Below are 24,030 nucleotides of genomic sequence, written 5' to 3' on the forward strand. Positions count from 1 at the left end.
GAGATTAACATTATCAGTAAGTCATGCTGCTATTATGTATCCCTACACATGATAAGGGCACTACACCTGTGTAGTACTCTGCCACAAAACCCACACCCCAGTCTAATAATGAGAAAAACATAAGACAAAGCCAAATTGAAGATAGTATACAAATTACCTGAGCATTATACCTCAAAACTGTCAAGGTCACAAAAAAACAAAAAAGGAGAAACTTGCAGTTTGGAGAAGACTAAGAAGACCTAACTGCTACCAAAGCCATCCTAAGCAAGAAGAACAAAACTGGAGGAATCACATTACCTGATTTTAAATTAGGCTACAGAGCTATAATAGTCAAAACAGTGTGGTACTTGCATAAAAACAAACACATAGACCAGTGGAACAGAATAGAGAACCCAGAAAAAAATCTACGCATGTACAGTAAATTCATTTTCAACAAAGTTACCAAGAACATTAACTGGGGAAAAGATAGTCTCTTCAATATATGGTGCTTGCAAAACTGGATATCCTTATGCAGAAGACTGAAACTAGAACCCTACCTCTTGCCATATACAAAAATCAAATAAAAGTGGATTAAAGACTTAAATCTAAGACCTCAAACCATGAAACGGTTACAAGAAACACTGGGGAAAATCTTCAGGACATTGGTCTGGGGAAAAATTTCTTGAGCAATACCCCACAAGCCCAGGCAACCAAAGCAAAAATGGACAAATGGGATCACATCAAGTTAAAAAGCTTCTGCATAGTAAAGGAAACAATCAACAAAGTGAAGAGACAACCCACAGAATGGGAGAAAATATTTGCAAACTACCCCTCTGACAAAGGATTCATCACCAGACTATATAAGGAGCTCAAACAACTCTATAGGAAAAAATCTAATAATCCAATTTTAAAAAATGGGCAAAAGATTTGAATATACATATCTCAGAAGATGTACAAATGGCAAACAGGCATATGAAAAGGTGCTCAACATCACTGATCAGAGAAATGCAAATCAAAACTATAATGAGATATCATCTCACCCCCATTAAAATGGCTTCTAAAAAATGGCTTCTAAAATGCCTTCTAAAAAGACAGGCAATAACAAATGCTGGTAAGGATGTGGAGAAAAGGGAACCCTCATACCTTGTTGGTGGGAATCTAAATTAGTACAACAGTATGAAGAAAAGTTTGGAGGTTCCTAAAAAAACTAAAAATTGAACTACTGTATGATCCAGCAATCTCACTGCTGGGTATATACCCAAGAGAAAAGAAATCAGTATATCAAAGAGATATTTGCACTCCTATGTTTGTTACAGCACTGTTTATAATAGCTAAGATTTGGAAGCAATGTAAATGTCCATCAACAGATAAATGGATAAAAGAAATTGTGGTACATATACACAATGGAGTACTATTCAGCCATAAAAAAGAATGAGATTCGATTAGTTGCAATGACATGGATGGAGCTGGAGATTATTACGTTAAGTGAAATAAGCCGGGCACAGAAAGACAAACATCACATGTTCTCACTCATTTGTAGGATCTAAAAATCAAAACCATTAAACTCATGGGCCTAGAGAGTAGGTTTGTTACCAGAGGCTAGGAAGGGTAGTGGTGGTTGCGGGGAAGGTGGGGATGGTTAATGGGTACAAAAAATAGTTAGAAAGAATGAATAAGACCTATTATGTGATAGCACAACAGAGTGACTATAATCAATAACATAATTGTAAATTTTAAAATAATTTTAAGAGTGTAATTGAATTATTTGTAATTCAAAGGACAAATGCTTAATAGGATGGATACCCCATTCTCCATGATGTCCTTATTTTACACTGCATGCATGTATTAAAGCATTTCATGTATCTCATACATATATATACCTGTTATGTACCCATAAAAATTAAAATTGAAAATAAAAAAAAAGACCTAACTACTAAATGCATTGTGGTACTCTGGATTGGATCCTGAAATAGAAAAAGGAAGTTACTGGAAAAACTGGTGACCTTCAAATAGAATCTGTAGTTTAGTTAGTAGTATTGTACTATGATAATTTCTTAAGTTTTGACAAATGAACCATGTATATAAGATGTTAACATAGGGGAAGCTGGGAAAAGTTAACAAGAACTCTTTTTTTTCTGAGACAGAGTTTCACTCTTATTGCCCAGACTGAAGTGCAGTGGCGTGATCTTGGCGGACTGCAACCTCTGCCTTCTGGTTTCAAGTGATTCTCCTGCCTCAGCCTCCCGAGTAGCTGGGATTACAGGCGCCTGCCACCATGCCCGGCTAATTTTTGTATTTTTAGTAGAGATGGGGTTTCACCATGTTGGCCAGGCTGGTCTCGAACTCCTGACCTCATGATCCACCCATCTCGGCCTCCCAAATTACTGGGATTACAGGCGTGAGCCACCACGCCTGGCCAACAAGAACTCTTATAATATCTTCACAACTTTTCTGTAACTCTAAAATTATTCTAAAATAAAAATGGTTATTACTCAGAACCAAATGAAAAAGCACAACATATACAAAGAGGTAGAATACAATAAAAGCAGTTTTAAGGAGAATTTAGTCAAACATTTGTATTAAAAAGAAATAAAGGTAAGCAGATATTAAATGAGTATAAAATCTAAGTTAGAAAAATTTTTTTAAAAAGGGCTGGGCACAGTGGCTCACCTGAGGTCACCTGAGGTCAGGAGTTCAAGACCAGCCTGGCCAACGTGGTGAAACCCTGTCTTTACTAAAAACACAAAAGTTAGCCAGGCATGGTGGCGGATGCCTGTAATCCCAGATACTTGGGAGGCTGAGGCAGGAGAATTGCTTGAACCTGGGAGGTGGAGGTTACAGTGAGCCGAGATCGTGCCATTGCACTCCAGCCTGTGTGACAGAGTGAGACTCTGTCTCAAAAAAAGAAAAATTCAAAAAAGTAGCAGGAAAATATAATCGTGGAAATAAAATAGAAAAAAAAAATACAATGGAAAAGGTTAAAGTCAAAAATTGATTAACAAGACTACAAATTGGCAATAGACAAACTTCTGGCAAAATTAAGTGAGAAAATGTAGTATGTTGAAAAAGTTGGCATAGCTACAGATAAAGCAGAGATGTGAAAAGATAATAGTATCAGCAACATTCTGCCAGTGGATTTAAAAACGGTTTTCTGAGAATCTTTCCTTAACTGACTTACACACAAAATAGAAATCTTAAAGAGTCCTATAATTATTAAAGAAATTGGATAGCAGTTTAAAACCTTCACACACACGCACAGAGGGAGAGAGAGGGAGAGCTCGAGCAGGCCCAGATGGCTTTCCAGACAAATTCTACCAAACTTCAAGGAGAGCATTATTTAAACCCAGGCAAAGACTGTATGAGGACAGAAGATAATCTATTTCACTCAGGAAAAGAGATATGAAAATCTGGACAAAATGTTGTAAACCAAATCTAACAATATTAAAACAGATAATGTATTATGACTGTGCTAATCACGTTCTACAGGAAGCAGACACCGAGATGGGACACGATGCTCAAGGGATGTTAGTGAGGAAAATTCCTGTGAAGGATAAAGGGGGAAAGCAGAAGTCAGGAGAACTTTCCAACTGTGATGTTAAAGGAGAGAGGAAGGGCAGAAATGGAGTGAAAGGAACGTCAGGCTTGCAGCAGTTCTAAGAAAGTTTTGTCAGATGACTGGGGAACCCTTGCACCAAAGTCATCCATTAGAGGAGTCCCTTGTTAGCCTTGCCACTGTGCTCAGTCACTGAGGGAATGAATAATCAGTGGAGCATCAGCTGAGATCAGTCATGGCCATGACACAAAGGTGGTGATGATCAAGACAGCGGCACCTGGGGCTGCAATCGCCCACACTCCCCACAGCGGGAGATGTGAGCCCACATTTTCATGACTGCCACAGTGACCAAGTTGGGTTTTCTCCAGGAATCCAAAGAAGATTTAGCATTAGAAAATTTATAAATGTGATTTATCACATGTATCAGACCGAAGTCTTGTGTACCTCAGATTCCCTTGGCTCAAATGTGTCACTGACCTTAACTGTCACTGTGAGGCTCTGTTGAGTCATTTGCCCCGAGAGTGCCAAGCCTTCCTCCTTGGCCACCACCCAGAGCTGAGCCAACCAGGCACGTACCTGGAGTGGCTGGTCCCTCCTGATACTTCTGGAATGGAATGGAACTCTATACAGCAGAGCATGGGACTCAGCACCCTGAGCTGCTATTAAAGGGACTAGATGATGACATTGGGATATATGGAACTGTTTATTTCCTGTGAGGTAAATTTTAACCAACAGGAACGACTAGATCTCGGCAGATGAATCCCCCCATCTTCTTTCCTCCCGTGGAGGACTTTGAGGCACAGATTTCTACATTCCCATTCAGAAAAGTCCTTCACACTGATGAATGCTACGACCAAGAGAATGCTGGGTCTCTTTCTGACTACTCGTGAAGCAGTAGCCAGCATGGTAATCTGTCCCTTTACAAAGCTGCCCATCTTCCCTTGTCTTGCTTCTGCTTTCCTTCTCTCTCACAGCCCTGAGTTTTTACCTCCCAAATAAAGCATCAGCATTTTAATCCTTGCTTCAGGTTCTGTTTTCTAGAAAACCCAGGCTAAAAGCATATTCAGCAGATTACAGTTGAAAAACCAATCATCTGAATACATGCAGAAAAAAATAGATAATGTACAAAGTAATTGCAAATTCCTCATTGATGAGTAAAAGGCTTTAATGTGACAAAGAATATGTCTGAAAACCCTATAAAAACAGACAGAATCTTCAATGGGGAAACATTAGAAATAGTCCCTGTAAAAATCAATTATAAGGCAAGGATGCAAAATCAACCAGTAATCCTACTCAGGCAGCAAATATGACAACGTATTGTGGTAATCATCAATAGTTTACTAATGTGACTATTTATACAGCTGTAGGCAGGGTTAAGTGAAACTAACAAGAATGATGCCGTACCCCCAAGACTAGCAACATGGACAAGTACCCTATCATCCTGGGCTGAAGGAGCAACTTACCAGATTTAGAGAGATTAGGGGTCTGCAGAACAGACCATTAGTATGGAGGTGAAGCTCACTCTCAGACACAGTAGATTTGTGGTGTGTTGCTGAAGCCCTGAAAGCTCTTTCTAATATATTTGTAGTGGATTGACTAGTTGTTCTTCAGAATTTCATATCCACCTAGAACCTCAGAATGGGAGCTTATTTGAAAATAGGTCTTTGTAGATGTAATTAAGGTAAAGATTGAGATGAAATCATACTGGATTAGGCTGTGTCCTAAGTCCTATGAGAGGTATGAAAGGAGACACAGACGGTGGCAGAGACTGAAATTATATTGACACAAGGCAAGGAACACCAGGAGTCGCCAGAAGTTGGCAGAGCAAGGAAGGATTCTCCCCTAGAATCTTCAGAAGTGTGGGCCTGCCAACACCTTGATTTTGGACTTCTAGCCTTCAACTGAGAGGATATGTTTTTCTTAATTTAAGCCACCATATTTGTGGTAGTTTGTTAAAGGATCCCGAGGAAAGTAACACAATGCCTACATTTGGAGAGAAATCTTTCCTCTTTCTTTCTTGGCTGGGAAGTAGTAGGAAACAAATGGGAACATAAACAATGGCATTGACATGACAATGGGAGCACAGCTTATACAATGATACATTGAACAGGGAGAAGCCACTCAAAACACCAGTGCATTCCCCTTTAGAACACTACACACGCGTATACACACCCCCAACTAAATGCTATAAACATGGGAATGTGATATTCAGTAGGTCCAAAAATGAGTCAATTCAATTATCTAACAAAAAATTTATTTCCACCCCTGCCAATAACTCAGCCTAAGCAAATGAGAGAATACAAAATACCCAACCACCAGAGTTACCTGCTGTGAGGTAGTGGCGATGGTGGTTGCAATAATGGATTATAGGTCTCAGACAAAATGAGAAAAAAAAATCAAGAGCCCATCTCGTACCTACTATGTCAGAACTGATTTAATTACCTGGCCACTAACTGGGCAAAATAAAAAACTGACATGCTACATAATATACACTATAATCCAAAAGAGGTGGGGTACAGGAATGGCATGCAAATGACCAAAAAATAAAGCCCAACCTGGAATAAAACAGTTCAAAGAACAGAAAGGAAACCTTCACTTATATTAGGTCTATACCATCTAGAAAAAAATATACAAAATAATTATTTGTTTTATATTAGAAATTAATGCCCAGAATATGTACACAACAAAACAAGTACTCAAAAACAAGCTAAACAAAATGATAGGATGAGAAGAGGATTGTAGATATGAGGAAACAAAATATGGACTAAAATTTCTAGAGATAATAATAAGAATGTAGAGCTAGCAAAGTACAGAAGTGATATCACTGAAAGCCAAAGTAGAGGAAGATTTGTGATATCTTCATGAATTCAGATGAAAGAGATGAATGCACTAGATGAGGCTGAGCTATAGAACATAAATTGAATGCAATTAGATGAGGTTACATTATAGCACATAAATGACACAGTATTAGGATAATTGATATTGGCCCCTGAAGTCAAGAACTCATCAAATCAAGGAGTTGATACAATAAAATATAAGAAAACTTTTCTAAAATGAAGACAGAATTGAATCTGTTGATCTAAACTTTCCACATTCCAGGAAAAGTTGATACAGAATACTCAGAACCAAGACATAACTGAATTAAGCAGTTGAATGCCAAATAAGGGGAAGAAATATTTTACTTTTTTGCCTAAACAAGCAACAGAGAGGTGGGGCATGGGTGGAGAAGAAAAAGAAGATGCTCTGACTTCTCCACAAAAGACAACAGAGCATACCAAGTCCAGGATTTTTTTTATTTCCTATTAGTGTGTGCTGTTGTCAAGGAGACAGCTAGCCCAGAACAGAAAAAGCAGCACCAGGAGGCATTTCTAGTAAATGCCCTCAAGGAACTTCTTTTCTCCTCTCCCTTCCTACGTCTCCTCCCTTGACTTCAGGACTGTATTGCATAATCTCTCCTGTGAGTTAGGCTTCCAACAATAATACTAGGAAAAGGCTCACTGTAACCTCCGCCTCCCGGGTTCAAGCGATTCTCCTGCCTCAGCCTCCTGAGTAGCTGGAAGGAGAGTAAAGTAGCATTTGCTAAAGTCCATACAGCAAGGAAATACCAAGGAAGTGTTCCCAACTTGAATTCGGGAAAACGAAGTGTTCCCAACTTGAATTGGGGAAAACAAAATGAAACTGAAAACGAATTCAAAAAAGTCGATTACTTGACTTGAAGAGAACTGAATGTCTTGGATTGTCAGAATCAAAGAATCCCCACATGGAATTTGAACCAATCAAAGTGCAGTTAGCAGGGGAAAATGTTGAGAGAGATGTTAGTCAATAAAATGTTTGTCTCAGCGTACTGTCAGGAGAATCAGGGGTAGGAGCTTGAACCCTGGATGGTAAAATATTTACAGGTTCCAGTAATCACGGTTTCCAGGTATCATGCTATTTCAGACCTGTTATCGAAAGACTAACCCTCCTACTACAACAGAACAGAAAATGAAATCAGGTATTTTCTCTTTCAAACTCATTTATATACCATTTTAAAGTCAGACTGTTTAATCTTCATGTTAATATTCATTTCCCTACTATAAAAATCAGATCTATGTAACTCACAAGTATACATTCTTGTATGAATTAGATGACTAATATAAATAGCAACACAGAAGTCAAATCTAGATTACTTGTCTTATTTCCTAAACTGTAGCATATCTCAACTTTCTTCTAAAATGAGAATACCAACCCAATACCTCAGCTCAGTTATGTGGATTACCTTTTATATTATACAGGCAGCACACAAACTACAGAGCTCGTAGGCAATACTTGGTAAATGCGAGTCACTCGGATGAAACCAACTTAGAAGCAGAAGAGAAACAATAGAGGAGTTAAGGTAGCAAGCAGGAAGAAGTGAAAAGTAAAGTATGCTGCTTGGTTCCAAGAAGAAAGGAGGAGGCAAGATGACCTTGAGGCTGCTTGAGTTGAGGGAGAAAGGAGTAAGATCCTTATGAGAAAAGATTACGAGAATTTGCCAAACAGATTAAAACTACCACGGGCCACCCTCAAATTCCAAAAGGGAAAGAGAAACAATGTAGTCTCTGAAATTAGCCTAAGGAAGAAAATAGGAATATAAGAGACAAGGACAATTGAAATAATTGGGGGCAGGTGAGGAAAATTGTGGTGGGGTGGGGAGGAACTAAGGGGTAAGAATTGAATTGGAGTTACCTTAATAAAAAAAGACTGCAAGAAGATAGCTCTAGAAGAAAGCAAATGCCTCAAGAACAACAAACGTGTTTGGAATCCTCGGAAAAGTAAATAAAAGTGGGAAAATAGAACCTATACATACTTAGTATTCAGTCATCTATTTCTGCAGTCACGTCTCTGGAATTCACAGGGAAGACAAAAGAACAGTAAAAAGAAGAGGTAAAAAGCTTTTCAAAGACAGCTTGCAGAAGTATGTAAGAGCATGCAACACTAAAAGCACAAGAATGAACAGGAATTAGAAATGTAATCTACAAAGCACACTTAGGATATAATGTTTTGCATATAAAATAAAACGCTAAATTCCATGGGGAAAATTGGTTTGGAGGGCCTAGGTCTCCTCACACTCAAATTTTAAGGAGACTAACTCCAAGATCAGAAGACATAAATTAGAAGAGATATTGTGCATGTATAATTCTTTCCTTTTCAGTGAAAGGAAGAGAAAATTCCGGTGAAAATGAGAGAAAGGAAATTCTCTCATTTCATTGTACTGCTATGAAATATTTCAGCTGTGTTAGAAGCTAAACGTAAATATTTGATGTCATTAGTCATTTTTGATTACTCTCAATTCCAAGATTAAAGAACATTTAGATAAATATGACAGCATTATTAAAATAAAGTGTTTGGGAATTTAAATTTCTGTTACAAGCAATAAGAGCAACATCCTGGAACTGGCTTAGACAACAAAGGGAATCTTCTGAGAAACGTAACTGAGGCTTCTGGGAGCCTCCGGCCAGCTCTACCCAGGATGTATGTCACCAGGTTTCACGTCTCTGCTTTGCCTCCTGTGGGTTTACCTTACACACAACCTAGCTTCCCTTGTGGTAATGAAGTGGCTGTAGATGTTTTAGGCCTGACCTCACACACCACTAAACCCAGATGAAAAGAACTGGAGCTTCACCAGTGCTTCTTGTTAAGGAGAGAAGCTTATTTCCTGGAAGCCCCAGCAAACCATGTTTTTCCTATTATTGGCTCACCTGGTTTATATTCCTAATCTACCCATCACTCTGGCTTTCCCTACTCCCTAACTGGTTTCGTCTAAGAGCACTATTTTAATAAATCACTTGCACCTGAATCTTTGACTCATCAACTCCTTGTGGTGAAATCCTTACTATGAAACAAAGGCATACAGTGAAACCCCATGGCAGGTTGTCCTTGAATTCCCTGGGCTGTTTCTTCCCACCCTGCTTCCTGTCTCTGCAAAAGCTGGTACTTCATGCTGTGAACAGGACGCTTGCTTACTCATCTTCTCACACAGTGTCTCTCCCAGGTTCTGTGCTGCTTCCCCTCGACCCACCCAGCCTTCCCCTTCTGTTGGTCCTTTCAAACCTCTTCCTTGTGTACTCTGAAAACATCATTACTCAATAAACTGCCCGTTACCCACAACCTGCTCAGATTCCTGCTGCTTTCCCTCCTCAGTTGGAACTCAATTCTTTCCCCAAAGCACCATTTCCCCATCTCCTTTTTCTTAAGAAGAGTTGCTCATTTTCCCATCTTCTCGCCACACTGGAATCTGAAAATAAAGCTGGCAATCTCGTCATCCAACTGTGCTCTTTCCAAGCCATCACTCCTGTACCTTTAGGGATTCTATATCTCACTGTGAGAATCTAAGTTTATTCTAGAGTGACCCTTGCTCCTACATGAAAGGGTACCTAGAGAGTGTCAATAGTGTTTGAGCTGGATGGGGCATATAAGGTTGGATTAGAGTATTATTTGTACCTTTATGGGTCTGAAATATTTAAGAAATGCTTGTCACTTGGGTCATCTGAGCTTTTCTATGTCCCTTCCTCCTCTCTTATCAGCAAATCTAAAACTCTAGGAAGAAAAATTCAAGAACTCTAAAACTAGTTACTTCTACTCCACTCAGCCTAGCATTTCCATAGATTCCTGCACTTACCACCCAGAACTTTCTGTTCCACCCCTGAACTTGTAAACTCAGAACATACTACTCTGACAGAACTCTTCATAATCTGAATACTCCTCTCCTTTCTCTCCTCCCACCACACTAACAAGATTTCCAAGCTCTGACTCCATCAATTTCACCCTTTTCACTTATTATCTATAGTAAATATGTATTATATTTATATAACATGTTTATATATTTATGTATTATAATAGTTATATGATTATATATATATTTTTTCTGGGTCTTTTACAAAAGTGATTTAACTTTTTGAGTCTTTTTAAACTAAGTTTATTTTCCTTGTTGCCAAGTTGATATAACTACAGAGCTACTAGCTTTGCATGAATGTCATTAGATTAGGAATATAATTTGTCAATTTGGAAATAGAAATATTATCAAAGTCGGTCATAGTAACATTAATTTTGTGTAATTGACAGGACATTGTAGTGATTGCAGTTAAGGAATATAGAGTATGGGACAGAAGGAAAAGGTAAAAGGTTTTCACCTTCAGAAGGTGTTCTTGGTGATGCCTCTAATCTAGGTTAAATTAGATAGAAAGGATCTCATTTCTCAAAGGTGGTGTCTAGGACAGACCTGGATAGCCATGGAGAAGACATCCCACCTGAAACAGAAATAATTAAAGCAAGGAAGCTGCAAGTGTACATTTGCCTATCTCCGGTTTGTATCTTAATCTCTTATCACTTGGGAATTAGTGGTTTGAACTCTAAATGGTAAGCAGCAATGTGCAATGACAGACTCTAAGATTCCAACATCAAGGACTAAGGAAAAACAAGCCACCATTCGTTACTCAATTTTAAAATGAGCCTCTGAGGGGACATTTAACAGTTTTTACTGAGAGAAAAAATCTGAATCTGCAGTTATTATAAGAAGCTGCACCTGCTGACTGCATTCTAGTCTCCAACAGAAAAAGATGCAATACAGTACATTAACTCCGAGACCTGCTGGAAATGAATATCCAGAGAAAAGCAAGCTTCTGAGGGTGAAGCCTATGCTGAAGAAAGAGAAATATGCATTTTACTGAAGATGGTGCAGTAAAAGGGGCCTGCAAATATATACTGGGAACTTTAGTTGGGGCTAAATTAGAAGGATTTTGAACACATAAACACTACAACTGAATATCAAGGAAAGGTGTGTACATGTTATAAAGATAGTATTGTGTTAGAAAGGAGAACCTAAAGTTATAATAAGCCAGAATAGCAGGATTTTTCTGGTGGCATATGTTTATAGCCCCAGTTAAACGGAATGGACTTGGATCCTCATTTTCTTTTCTAGGAGAGTCAGGTCAGAGTCCTAGAGAGGGAATACCTAATAGCTAGTCTCATCTGACAGAAGAATAAGGAGGAAGGAATTTGTCTTGAGTAGGCAATTGGTCTTCCCAGAAATTAAGTCAGGAAGCAACTGGCTCTTGGATAGCCCCTGGGTCGCTGCAATGCAGATACTTGGAAAAGGGGTATTCATTCCTACTAGGCAGGGGAAATGTTTGCATGCCTGCAGTCAGAAGTCAGTTAGACAGACATTCAAAGCCTCAAAGAGAATGCTGGTTATGTAACTCAGAACAAACTCTCCACTCCTAGGCAAGTCTCTGGGAATTTAGAGTTGACATGACAACCTCAGGAGGAAAAACCTTGTTTAATGCCTTACTACGTGACCTACACCGGTTACTGACAGAGCAAGGAGGAGCCACCCAGGATCACTGGTTAATGATCAAAATATTCAGCTATGGTCTATTTTAAGCATCTGGAGGAAAACTCAACACAGGAATTCGTTTCTTTCCCAGCTCAGGCCAACTGATAGAACATGCTGGTGGGCCAAACGCCAAAAGTAGGCAGAGCCTTTGTTCATGGATTTATTTAAGGGCCACCAAAGTTTCAGGCTACTCAGTATGATTATATAGGAAATCATTTGTCTTTTACATCTATATTCTGAAATAATATTTATTAAACACTTTCTACATACCAGGCACTTTGCTAAGCACTTGGATAAATTTCATTTAATCTTCACAGCAATCCTAGTTTACCCCCATTTTACAGATTCGGGAACTGGCTCTGAGAAAAATGTACAACTGGTTAATGACGAAGCAGGTAAATGCACCAAGGATTACTCGACTCTAGAGACTATGATCTTGACCACTACACTTTATTGCATCTTTTGATTAAAATATGCTTATAAATGGGATATGACACCAATTTGCCATTCTGGACAGAAATTATTTCCTCCAAGTTTCTAGGAAATAGGGAAGCTCAAGTTTGTCTTGTCAGGTACCAGTAACACAAAAAAATGTAAATTACCTGTTCGTATTTTTTTCTATTGTCCAAAGTCCCAAACAATAGAAACCCAATGAGAATTGAATCTTAACTTTTTGAATCTTGTTTTAGGCATTAAAAAATGACATAAACTTAATGATTCTCCCTTGAGACAGTGGAAATATCTAGGAGACTTCTAAGTTTCTTGTATTAGAATTCAAAGATCACGATTCTTCTGCTAGATAACCACTACTACGGTCCTTTTGTTTCCACCACAGAATGGAAAGCTGTGCATCTTGGAGCAGCTAATAAGACTCTGTAGGGTAACTAGATGAACAATTACGAGTAAGAATACACCCTCAGAGATTTTTTTAAAGTTCCCAGATAATTTTCAAAACAAACATTGCTCATCCCTCCTTCACCGTCTTATCAGAATGTTAGGCATTTTCCTCATTTTTGCTAAGTTCTTTTATTTGAAATATATCAGCATATTCCTTCAAGACAACCTTTTACTAAATATTTGTTTGGTGCATATGCACAATACATAGTATATGCACTAAATCAATTTAAAAGATCAGTCACTAATTTTTTCCTAAGAGGAAAATAAAGTGTCAACTAAAAACCACCCATATTTGATTTATTCATGCCCACTTTTAAGTTCTATGTATAAACAACTTAGAAATCCTTACCTTACTTAGAGATTCATACCGTCTAGTCAAATGCTAAGTAGTCCATAAGAATAAACATTGAATTCAGCTATGAGTTTCTCAGAGAGTAAAGTCTAAGGTACGTTTGATTAGTTACCTATGACAGACCAAGGAAATCACATCATCACCAAGGACTCCCTCCTTCAAACTAAGCCCCACCCAGATCTGAGTCAGTACAGATCTGAAAAGTCCAGGAATTAGAAGATGCAGTTTCAGACAACATACTGAAACAGCTAAGCATTGAGCTGTGGGAGCCGTGGACTCTGGTTTCCATGCTATGGTGTCAGCTTCACCATCAACATGATACAGGCAACCTCCTGAGGTTGGACTGCCTGTGACCTGTCTAGCTTGCTGCAGAGTTGTAAAGAAAATTGTGTAGCTGGTTGCAGTGGGTGCCAATAGTTCTGTGAGAAAGAACCATAACCCTACACAAAGTTCATCTGCACCTACAATTCCCATTACAGTTCTGGTCGCTAGAACACCCAAGCTTAAACTCAGCTTCGGAGAAATAAAGACCTCTCTGAATTCCACATGGAAAATTAGGCAGTGCCCAGCCTCTATGCTGTCATATCACTTAATCTCTCTCCCCCTCAGTGTCACATGCATGGCATGCATGCACATATAACAGATGCTAGGAGTCATGCTTTACTCACTATTGTATCCCAAACAACTACCACTTACTTACTAGCACATAGTAGCTGGTCAATATCTGTTTGTTGAGCTCATGGGAGCAAAAGTTACAAAGTGAACAAAAAAGTACCTTAGGAGGACAATAAACAGGACCCTTCTGTCTGGAACAAAGTATGCCATCCAAGCCTTGGCACAGCACACAAATCCCCTGATCATATAATCATAGGGCCCTGTCTAGCTTTATAGCCTTTGGGCATTACTCACCACATCAACGTTAACCTCTTGCCACACATGCACTCTCAGGGGAGAGGGCAAGGTACATTTGGGGAACTCCCCCTCCTCTTCCCCATCTCTTCCTTGACTTCCTTCTTCTCTAATCAGAGTCATCCATAGTGAGCCTTCTGCTGCCCACTGGAAACTGGGTTGAAAGCGCCAGGGCTCTTCCTAGAATCCCCAAAGTCACCCATGCCAATGTTTCCTTTTTTGTTTTTGTTTTTTGTTTTTTTTTTTTGAGACAGAGTCTCCCTCTGTCGCCCAGGCTGGAGTGCAGTGGCACGATCTCAGCTAACTGCAAGCTCTGCCTCCCAGGTTCACGCCATTCTCCTGCCTCAGCCTCCCGAGTAGCTGGGACTAAAGGCACCCACCACCACGCCCGGCTAATTTTTCTGTATTTTTAGTAGAGATGGGGTTTCACTGGGGTTCCTGGTGTTAGCCAGGATGGTCTCAATCTCCTAACCTCGTGACCCGCCTTCCTCGGCTTCCCAAAGTGCTGGGATTACAGGCGTGAGCCACCACGCCTGGCCGCCAACTTTTATCATTAATAAGATCTATTATGAAATGAAATAAAAATCAAACTGGGACTTAAAACATGCAGGCAATCCCTGCTTTCACCTCTGAATCTCCATGGCCATGTAGTTAATGGTACATCACACCACTGTAATATTAGTTTAGGGAAATAGCAGAGCTCCTAAAGCATACACATGGGAGAGCAGACTCTCACGGAATTGGAAAATAGAATTACATATTTTTTGAAGATTTTTGAAGTTTTAGGAAGAAATGCCGTGTGCATACAAACATGCATGTTATGCAGAGATTGTTCAAGCTGAAGGTAAAAATAGAATCATGGTTTCAAATAATATCAATGGCTGAGAAAGGAAAGAACAATTTCTGTGAGATTTATGTCACAGAGAAAGTGGCTATGACATGTATGCCATTATTGAAGACTAGATCAACAGTTTTAGGTTACAAACCTTTCCCTTGCAACATATTCGTCATTTCAGGAAGGGGTACCTGAAAGGAAGTAGGATGAACCATTAGGATCCTATATTAGGGGAACCTGTAGGGCCACTGCTTGCAAGATCTCAACTGTTAGGCTTTGGGATCTGTTACCATTTCAATATCACTTTTGGTTCTCTTCTGCAAAGTGCCTCCACGATGTCTTCAAGTGACTGGGAGAAGAAATGGCATATGGAATATGGCTAACCCTGATTATAACTATGCACATGTACCTACACTAAGGCTCAGGGGAGAATTTAATGTTGGCATTGAACATTTATTAAATTGGCAAATGTTCTGAGGAAGTAAAAAGTATAACTGTCATGTAACCTGAGGATGTGAGAGCAGCTACCGGTTGCATCAGCTACCGGCTGAAATTAGTCATCCAACTGGAGTCTTTCCATTGTCAAAATACTGCAGAAGAAAGTGAATTTAAACTCTGAAGCTGAGAGGTGGACAAACATGGCTAAAATGTAGATCTTAAATTGGTTTGACAGGGAGATTAGGAATTATGGTCCTCATATATTAGGCATTTACTGAATCAGTTCAATCAATATTTATTTCCAGCAAAAAAGTCTCCTAATATTTCAGCTATTAAAAAACTTGAGGTGTTAAACTCACATATTCATTTTCCAAGATGCTAAGTGTGGTGCCTGTCATCATTTGTGCATGTCATGCCTTCCTGATCCATTGTTGCTGTGAAAGGACATAAAGTAATTTAGGCCTAGGCATTAAAGTGGAATTGGAAGATCAAGAGAGGACTGCACTCGTACCTGCTAAATGTTAAGCCACAGAAGGTTCCAACAGACTTGGATAACACCTTAAGTCAGAATCCACTGGCCTTCAACATCTCTCAGCTGGGAGTACCCTAATTAACTAACAATTCAGAACAGCTCTGCAATTTAGGATTTCTGTCCAGCCAGTGAATTGCCCCCCAAAACAACTTTTTCAAGAAATCTCCTATTAAAAACCTGAGCTTGCCTTAAAGGACACTATTTAGTGTTGCCCTAATTCAGTGTACCTGAATTGCAACTCTTTTTTTCCCAAATAAACTCTACTTTCTTTGGCATCTGTGTTGATTTTTTTCTTAGTTGATGTAACAACAGAACTGCCACATCAGTGCAGGGGCTTCCTGAGGCCTTCTAGATGATCTCTGTGATCTACTCTTAATTCTCTATTTTCCTGGTATTGCTTCGTGTTCAGGTCTAGAATAGCATCAACTACCTTCAGTTTTGCAGTGAGTTAGCTTTTAAATTGCTTCAAAGTGCTTTGACAACTCTCTTAATGATCATTCTGGGAAACAGCCAGGGTAAGTGATCCTCCTGCTTCATTTAGAATGAGGAAACAGGTGCTAAGAGTGAACAAATGATACACCTAATGAATAAGTGTCAAAGTTGGGCATTACATTAAACACCTGCCATACTCCTCTCACATCCCCTCAGCTCACCCTTTTGTCCTGGACATTGTTGAGGCAACAGGCTCTACACAGGTGCCCTTACCAGCACTTCATCCCAGCTGTACTATGCATCTGTCTCGCTTGTTATCCCAGGGATTCTCTGCTTTCTAGTGAGACTCCTAAAACAGAGAAAATAAAAACCCTCCAGTGTTAATTTTAGCCTGTGGAGGTCAGGCTGTTCCCTTGTTTTCTCTCTGGTTGACAATCCTGAAGTGTCTTCTGTGTGGTTCCTTAAAGCATCCCCACCAAGATACCCATAGGCATAGCCTGCTGAACAGCACACTCTTGGATTAGCTCTCCCTCCTTCCTGTTTTACTCTTCTCAAGGGCCCCTCCCCTGTTCCCTGGATTCACTTCCCAAAATAAAATACTTGGTTTTCTCTTGCAAATTTAAGTTCCTTATAGATGGTGGATATTAGACCTTTGTCAGATTCATAGTTTGCAAATATTTTCTCCTATTCTGCAGGTTGTTTACTCTGTTGATAGTCTCTTGCTGTACAGAAGCTCTTAAGTTTAATTAGATCCTGCTTGTCAATATTTGCTTTTGTTGCAATTGTTCTTGGTGTCTTTGTCATGAAACCTTGCCCATTCGTATGGCAGGATGGCATTGCCTAGATTGTCTTCCAAGGTTTCTATAGTTTTGGGTTTTACATTTAAGTCTTTAATCCATCTTGAGCTGATTTTTGTATATAGTGTAAGGAAGGGATCCATTTTCAAGCTTCTGCATATGGCTAGCCAGTTATCCTAGCACAATATATTGAATAGAGAGTGTTTTCCTCATTGCTTGTTTTTGTTAGCTTTGTTGAAGATCATAGGTGTGTGGCCTTATTTCTGGGCTCTCTATTCTGCTCCACCTGTCTATGTGTCTGTTTTTGTACCAATACCATGCTGTTTTGTTTACTGTAGCCTTGTAGTATAGTTTGAAGCCAGGTAATGTGATGCCTCCAGCTTTGTTCTTTTTGCTTAGGATTGCCTTGGGTATACAGGCTCTTTTGTGGTTCTATATGAATTTTAAAATAGTTTTTTCTAGTTCTCTGAAGAATGTCACTGGTAGTTTGATAGAAATAGCACTGAGTTTGTAAATTGCTTTGGGCAGTATGACCATTTTAATGATATTGATTCTTCCTATCCATGAGCATGATATGTTTTTCCATTTGTTTGTATCTTTTATTGCTTTGAGCAGTGTTTTGTAATTCTCATTGTAGAGATCTTTGACCTCCCTGATTAGCTGTACTCTTGGATATTTTATTCTTTTTGTGGCAGTTGTGAATGAGATTGCCTTCCTGATTTGGCTCTTAGCTTGGCTGTTGTTGGTATATAGGAATGCCAGTGATTTTTGTACATTGATTTTGTATCTTGAAACTGCTGAAGTTGTTTATCAGCTGAAGGAGCTTCTGGGCTGAGACAATGGGGTTTTCTAGATATAGAATAATGTCATCTGCAAACAGATAGTTTGAGTTCCTCTTTTCCTATTTGTTGGCCCTTTATTTCTTTCTCTTGACTAATTGCTCTGGCTAGGGCTTCCAATACTATGTTGAATAGGAGTGGTGAGAGAGGGCATACTTGTCTGGTGCCAGTTTTTAAGAGGAATGCTTCCAGCTTTTGCCCATTCAGTATAATGTCGGCTGTGGGTTTGTCATAAATGGCTCTTATTATTTTGAGATATGTTCCTTCAATACCTAGTTTATTGAGAGTTTTTAACATGAAGGGATGTGGGATGTTTAATTTTATGGAAAGCCTTTTCTACATCTGTTGAGATAATCATGTTTTTTTTCTTCTTTAGTTCTGTTTATATGATGAATCACATTTATTGATTTTTGTATGTCGAGCCAACCTTGCATCCTGGGGATGAAACCTATTTGATCATGGTGGATTAGCTTTTTGATATGCTGCTGGATTTGGTTTATAAGTATTTTGTTGAGGATTTTTGCATCAATGTTCATCAAGCATATTTGCCTGAAGTTTCCTTTTTTTTTGTTGTGTCTCTGCCTGGGTTTAGTATCAGGATAATGCTGGCCTCATAGAGTGAGTTGGGGAGGAGTCCTCAAAGAGCCACAAACAGAACTACCATTTGACCCAGCGATCCCATTACTGGGTACATACAGAGGAATATAAATCATTCTACCATAAAGACACAGCCACACAAATGTATATTGCAGCACTATTCATAACAGCAAAGACTTGGAATGAACCTAAATGCCTATCAATGACAGCTTAGATTAAGAAAATGTGGTAATATACATAATGGGATACTATGCAGCTATTAAAATGGAAAGAGATCACGTCTTTTGTGGGAACATGGATGGAGTTGGAGGCCATTATCCCTAGCAAACTAACTTAGGAAAAGAAAACCAAATACCACATGTTCTCACTTACAAGTAGGGCTAAATGATGAGAACTCATGAACGCAAAGAAGGGAACAACAGACACTGGGATCTACTTGAGAGTGGAGGGTGGGAGGAGGGAGAGGAACAGAAAAAATAACTATGGGGTACTAGGCTTAACACCTGGGTGATGAGATAATCTGTACAACAAACCCCCATGACATGAGTTCACCGATAAAACAATCCTGCACATGTACTCCTGAATCTAAAATAAAAGTTAAAAATAAAGAAAACAATTTGAAAGGGTTATATTAAAGGACATTTTCTCTGAATTAGAAAAAAAATACTTGCATAAAAGACTTATTTCAGGCTCTGCTTGGGAAAATCTCAGTTTAAACAGGCTACAAACACATTCTTTTGATTTTTCTGGTTCATTCTTCTCATTACCCTATTAATCACCAGACCTGAAATTCAATACTCATTTTTTTTTCATTTCCAATCACAGACAAAGGCTATAAGATTTAATATTTGAAAACCAAATATAATCTTTTTATGCTCTGTATCACTTGCACACATTAGGTGTTTAATAACAAGAATTGTGATGACCTTTAAGGTAGCAATTGTTTAAGAAGAAGGATGCATATATAAATATAAAGAAAAACATGTAAGTTGCTATTCAACAGAGGTTTGAGAGAGCTGGAAGTAACTATCTTTACTCAAAGACATTTCTAGGGTCGGTCTATAAAGCTTTCTGCCTGGCTTCCTTTCATACTATGTTTTCTAATAAGATGTTAAATAAGCCATAAGATTATTCTTATTTTATGGCTTATATGGCTTATTTTAGATATATTGATGGCTTATTTCAAATTTAGATATATTGATGGCTTATTTCAAACAGCCTCACTGAGGAGAGAAAACAGAATGACGTCTTTATGCTTTGAGTTCTAAAATAGCAATAATATCAGTATTTGCCAGGTGTAATTATATATGCATATATGTATTAAGGGAGGTTTGTCCTTCAATAATTTTATAAGAATGAAACATGGCCATTTATATTTATTTCTGGTACAATAAGGATATTGAGTAAAAAATAAATGAAAACTCTTAGTTGAAGTACAATCTTGCTGCCAGCATACGAGCACAAGATCAAGAAAAACCAACTGCTGAATATCAAACAATTCTTGATTTGGAAAGAACAGATCTAGACCTAAATAGTAGTCCAAAGGGAGCAATTCTATTCAGTGTATGTAGACTATCAGATCAGTTGGCAACACTGCTTCTAATACAAGAGCCAACAAGTATCACTTTATAATATTTGACAGATACCAGGAATCAGCAGCCTGGGTAAACATTGCTGTACTTGCTTGTCACTAAAGATTGAGAGGCAATGTGTTAAGTTATAAATATGAAGAAAGGAAACTAAGACCCAGTTTCTGGATCTTAGATATTGTAACTAAAATATTTAACACTGTGGAGCAACTGATTGAGTTTATTCTATGACTTGCCTAAAGAACACATTAACAATTTGTATAGATTATCCAAGTAATCCATTTCCCTGAAAGCATAGAGATACCTATATCAGTTACTAGTCTATAATCTGAACACCAGAATTATCCACATGATTAATAATGATAAAATTATTAAAGAACATTTTACTTATAGTTTGTTGGAACAGATTACTTCAGTTGAAAAAATTATAAAGTGAAAGCTGTTTACATAATTGCTTTTAATCCTTTAGGAAAATATATTTTTATTTAAATAAATATATATAAATATATATAATTATATATAAATATGTTTTTAAAATATGTTTTAAAATATATTGAAATTAAATATATTTATATTTGTTTCTATAAGCCCATCTCTTGACTAAATATATTTAATCATACACACACACGCACACACACATTTCATTTTTAAAAATTCCTCTTGAAGCTCTGTGCAATTTACTCTTTGGTCAGAAAGTGAAATACCTTTGTTTCTATAAGGCCATCCCTTGACTTCACATTTTACTAGAATGTAAGTTCTCATAGGTATATTATCATGGCTTTTCCTAGCATCCAATTGTATGAAAATTTGATTGTTGTTTACATGGCCATCTCGGTAAAGGCAATGTTATGAAAGTACTCTAATCAATTTGCTTGACATTCTATATGCTGACTTGGCAATAATCACTGGCAGTATACATATTCAGAAAAGAGCCAGGAGTGCCGGGCATGGTGGCTCACGCCTCTAATCCCAGCACTTTGGGAGGCCAAGGAGGGCAGATCACGAGGTCAGGAGTTTGAGACCAGCCTGGCCAGCATGGTGAAACCCCATTTCTACTAAAAATACAAAAATTAGCTGGGCATGGTGGCGTGTGCCTGTAGTCCCAGCTACTTGGGAGGTTGAGGCAGGCGAATCACTTGAACCTGGGAGGGTGAAGGTTGCAGTGAGCCAAGATCGTGCCACTGCATTCCAGCCTGGGTGACAGAGAGAGACTCCATCTCAAAAAAAAAAAAAAAAAAAAAAAAAAGAGAAGAGAAAAGAAAAAGAGCCAGGAGTTCATAATAAAGAGAACAACGACGACTGAAGAATAGTAGGTGCTATAAATGGCCGCGGCTGGTGGTCACATTTTAGTGGTGGAGACAACCAACAGGATTCAACAGGATCCAACAGGACCAACAGCAGAAAAATCATTCTTTCAATCCCATGATAAGGCTAAGGTATCGACTAGTGGCAGACAGGGTGGACTTTATTGGATATGCATTATGAGGTCTTCATTTTGTAGGAAATTACATACTTGCTCTGGAAACAGGGCAATTATGTGAAATGTTAATGAATACTTTCAAACAAAGGAAATGTCAAAATAGCAAAGTGGGATTGAATTTTATGAGGAGGTTAATTTCTAAAGTCAGCATATGAAGCAAAACATTCACAAAGTCAAAATTACCCCTGAAAATGCCTTATGAAAATCCCTTACCACATAAGGAACAGAGAGAAGCTTTTTGAGTCTGACAGATTTTTATTTTATTTTTAAAGCATGGAAACAATTACTATTTCTTTAGTTCTGATTACTACTTTTTCAGTTGCAGACCCAAGGCAGGTGGCTTACATTTAGGGGAAATTAGGTGCCAATGACATCTTAAAAGCAATATGTTCCTAAAGACTACAAAATGGTTGCACTCAAAATTATGTAGTATGACTTTTGGAAAGTCACAGAACACCATGTGTCATCAATTACCTTTAAGATTGCTAAGGCCTTTTCACTTATAGATGAAAGCAACAGCACTGAGGTCACTCCTTATGCAAAGCTCTGGGTCTGTGAGATAGGGTCATTTCTCTGTGGAAGAAGACAGTCCAGAAGTAATGAACCACAAGAAAGAAAATTCGAAAACCCCATAGAATGCTACATTTTGACCCATCACTGCTAAGACTCTATGTCAAACTCCTGAGTCTGAATTCATAGTTTGGATTACTGATAGCCTCACAATTAGTTGCTCTGACACAGGACCGAGTCAAAAGTTTGGGCCAGTTTGGTCATAAACTTTAGCAACAGACAGGCCTGCATTTGAACCTCAGAATAACTTCACAAAAATACTTTTTATTTGGAAATAATTGCAGATTTACGTTCAGTTGTAAGAAATAATATAAAGAGATACCATGTATGCTTTACTCAGTTTCCCTGGAAGATAACACCATGCAAAACTATAGTACAATATTATAACTAGTGTATTAGTTTTCTAGGGCTGCCATGACAAAGTACCACAAGCCGAATGGCTTACACAATGGAAACTGATTTCCTCACAATTCTGGAGGATATAAGTACAAGACCAACAGGTCAGCAGGGTTTTCTTCTGAGGCATCTCTGCTTGGCTTGTGAATGGCTGTCTTCTCCATGTGTCTTTGCAGGGTCTTCCTTTTGTATGTGTCTGTGTCCTCATCACCTCTTCTTACAAGGAAACCAGAAATATTGGATTAGGGCACATCCTAATGACTTCATCTTAACTTAATTGCCTTTTTAAAGACCCTGTCTCCAAAAGTAGTCACTTTCTGAGGTAATGAGAGTTAGGACTTTAATGGACAAATTGTGAGGGGACACAATTTGGCCCCTAAGAACCAGGATGTTGATATTTATGCAGGCAGGAAACAGACGATTTCTATCACCACAAGGATCTCTCATATTGACCTTTCATTGCCACAGCCCACTTAAACCCTAGCAATCACTAAACTGCTCTACATTTTTATAATTTTATCATTTCAAAAATGTCTTACAAATGGTATTATACAGTATATAATTTTTGAGACTGTCTTTTTAAACTCAGCATAATTCTCTGGAGGTTCATCCAGATGGTTGTCCAGTTCATTCCTTTTTATTGCTGAGTAGTATTCCATGGTATGGTTGTACCACAGTTTAACCATTCATCCATTGAAGAATATCAGAATTGTCTTCAGTTTTTGGCTATTATGAGTAAAGCTGGCATAAATATCCATGTGCAGAATTTTGAGTAAACATGAGTTTTCATATCTATGGGAGAAATACTCAGGGGTGCAATTGCTGGAATGTTTAGTTTTTTTAAGAAACTGCCAAACTGTTTCCCAGAATGTCTATATTATTTATATTTCCACCAGTAATATAAGTGGTCCAATTTTTCTAAATCCTTATCAGCATTTGGTGTTCTCAGTATTTTTTATTCTAGCCATTCTCATAGGTGTAAAGTAACATCTCATTGTAATTTTAAATTGCACTTCCCTGATGTCTACTAATGTTGAACATCTTTTCAACATTGTATACACTCTTCCTAACGACTGTCATTTACCAATTGTATATACTCTTGGGTGAAATGTCTGTTCATGTCCTTCATCCATTTTCAAATTGGATTCTCTTTTGACCGTTGAATTTTGAGAGTATTTGATATATTCCAGATACTAGTCCTTTGTCAAATAGATGGTTTGCAAATAATTTATCTCAGTTTGCAGCTTATTTTTTCATCCTCTTACCAGATACTTTTGCAGTGTGAAAGTTTTTCATTTATGAGACTTTAGATCTTATTTTTACATGGTGTTTTAGCTGTTTTTTTCTGACACAGCTTCAGCAGGGGAAAATGGGGGTGCCATTTCATTACTACAGAGTGGAGGTGGAAGTCCAGGTACTCCACACAGTCTCCACTGACACTCTGGCGAGAGCAGGGTCCTTGATACTGCCTAAGAGGATGAA

The 24,030-nt window shown here is 38.3% G+C and overlaps 1 protein-coding gene across 1 annotated transcript in view; it reads right to left on the reverse strand.

Annotated features, from left to right (window-relative positions):
• The window catches only part of HHLA2 (HHLA2 member of B7 family), a 140,769-nt gene that overhangs the window by 62,405 nt on the left and 54,334 nt on the right, over positions 1 to 24,030 (reverse strand). The gene's annotated exons all lie outside the window — the stretch shown is intronic.

This window comes from Pongo abelii, chromosome 2, assembly GCF_028885655.2.
Source record: "Pongo abelii isolate AG06213 chromosome 2, NHGRI_mPonAbe1-v2.0_pri, whole genome shotgun sequence".
NCBI classification, from domain to species: Eukaryota; Metazoa; Chordata; class Mammalia; order Primates; family Hominidae; genus Pongo; species Pongo abelii.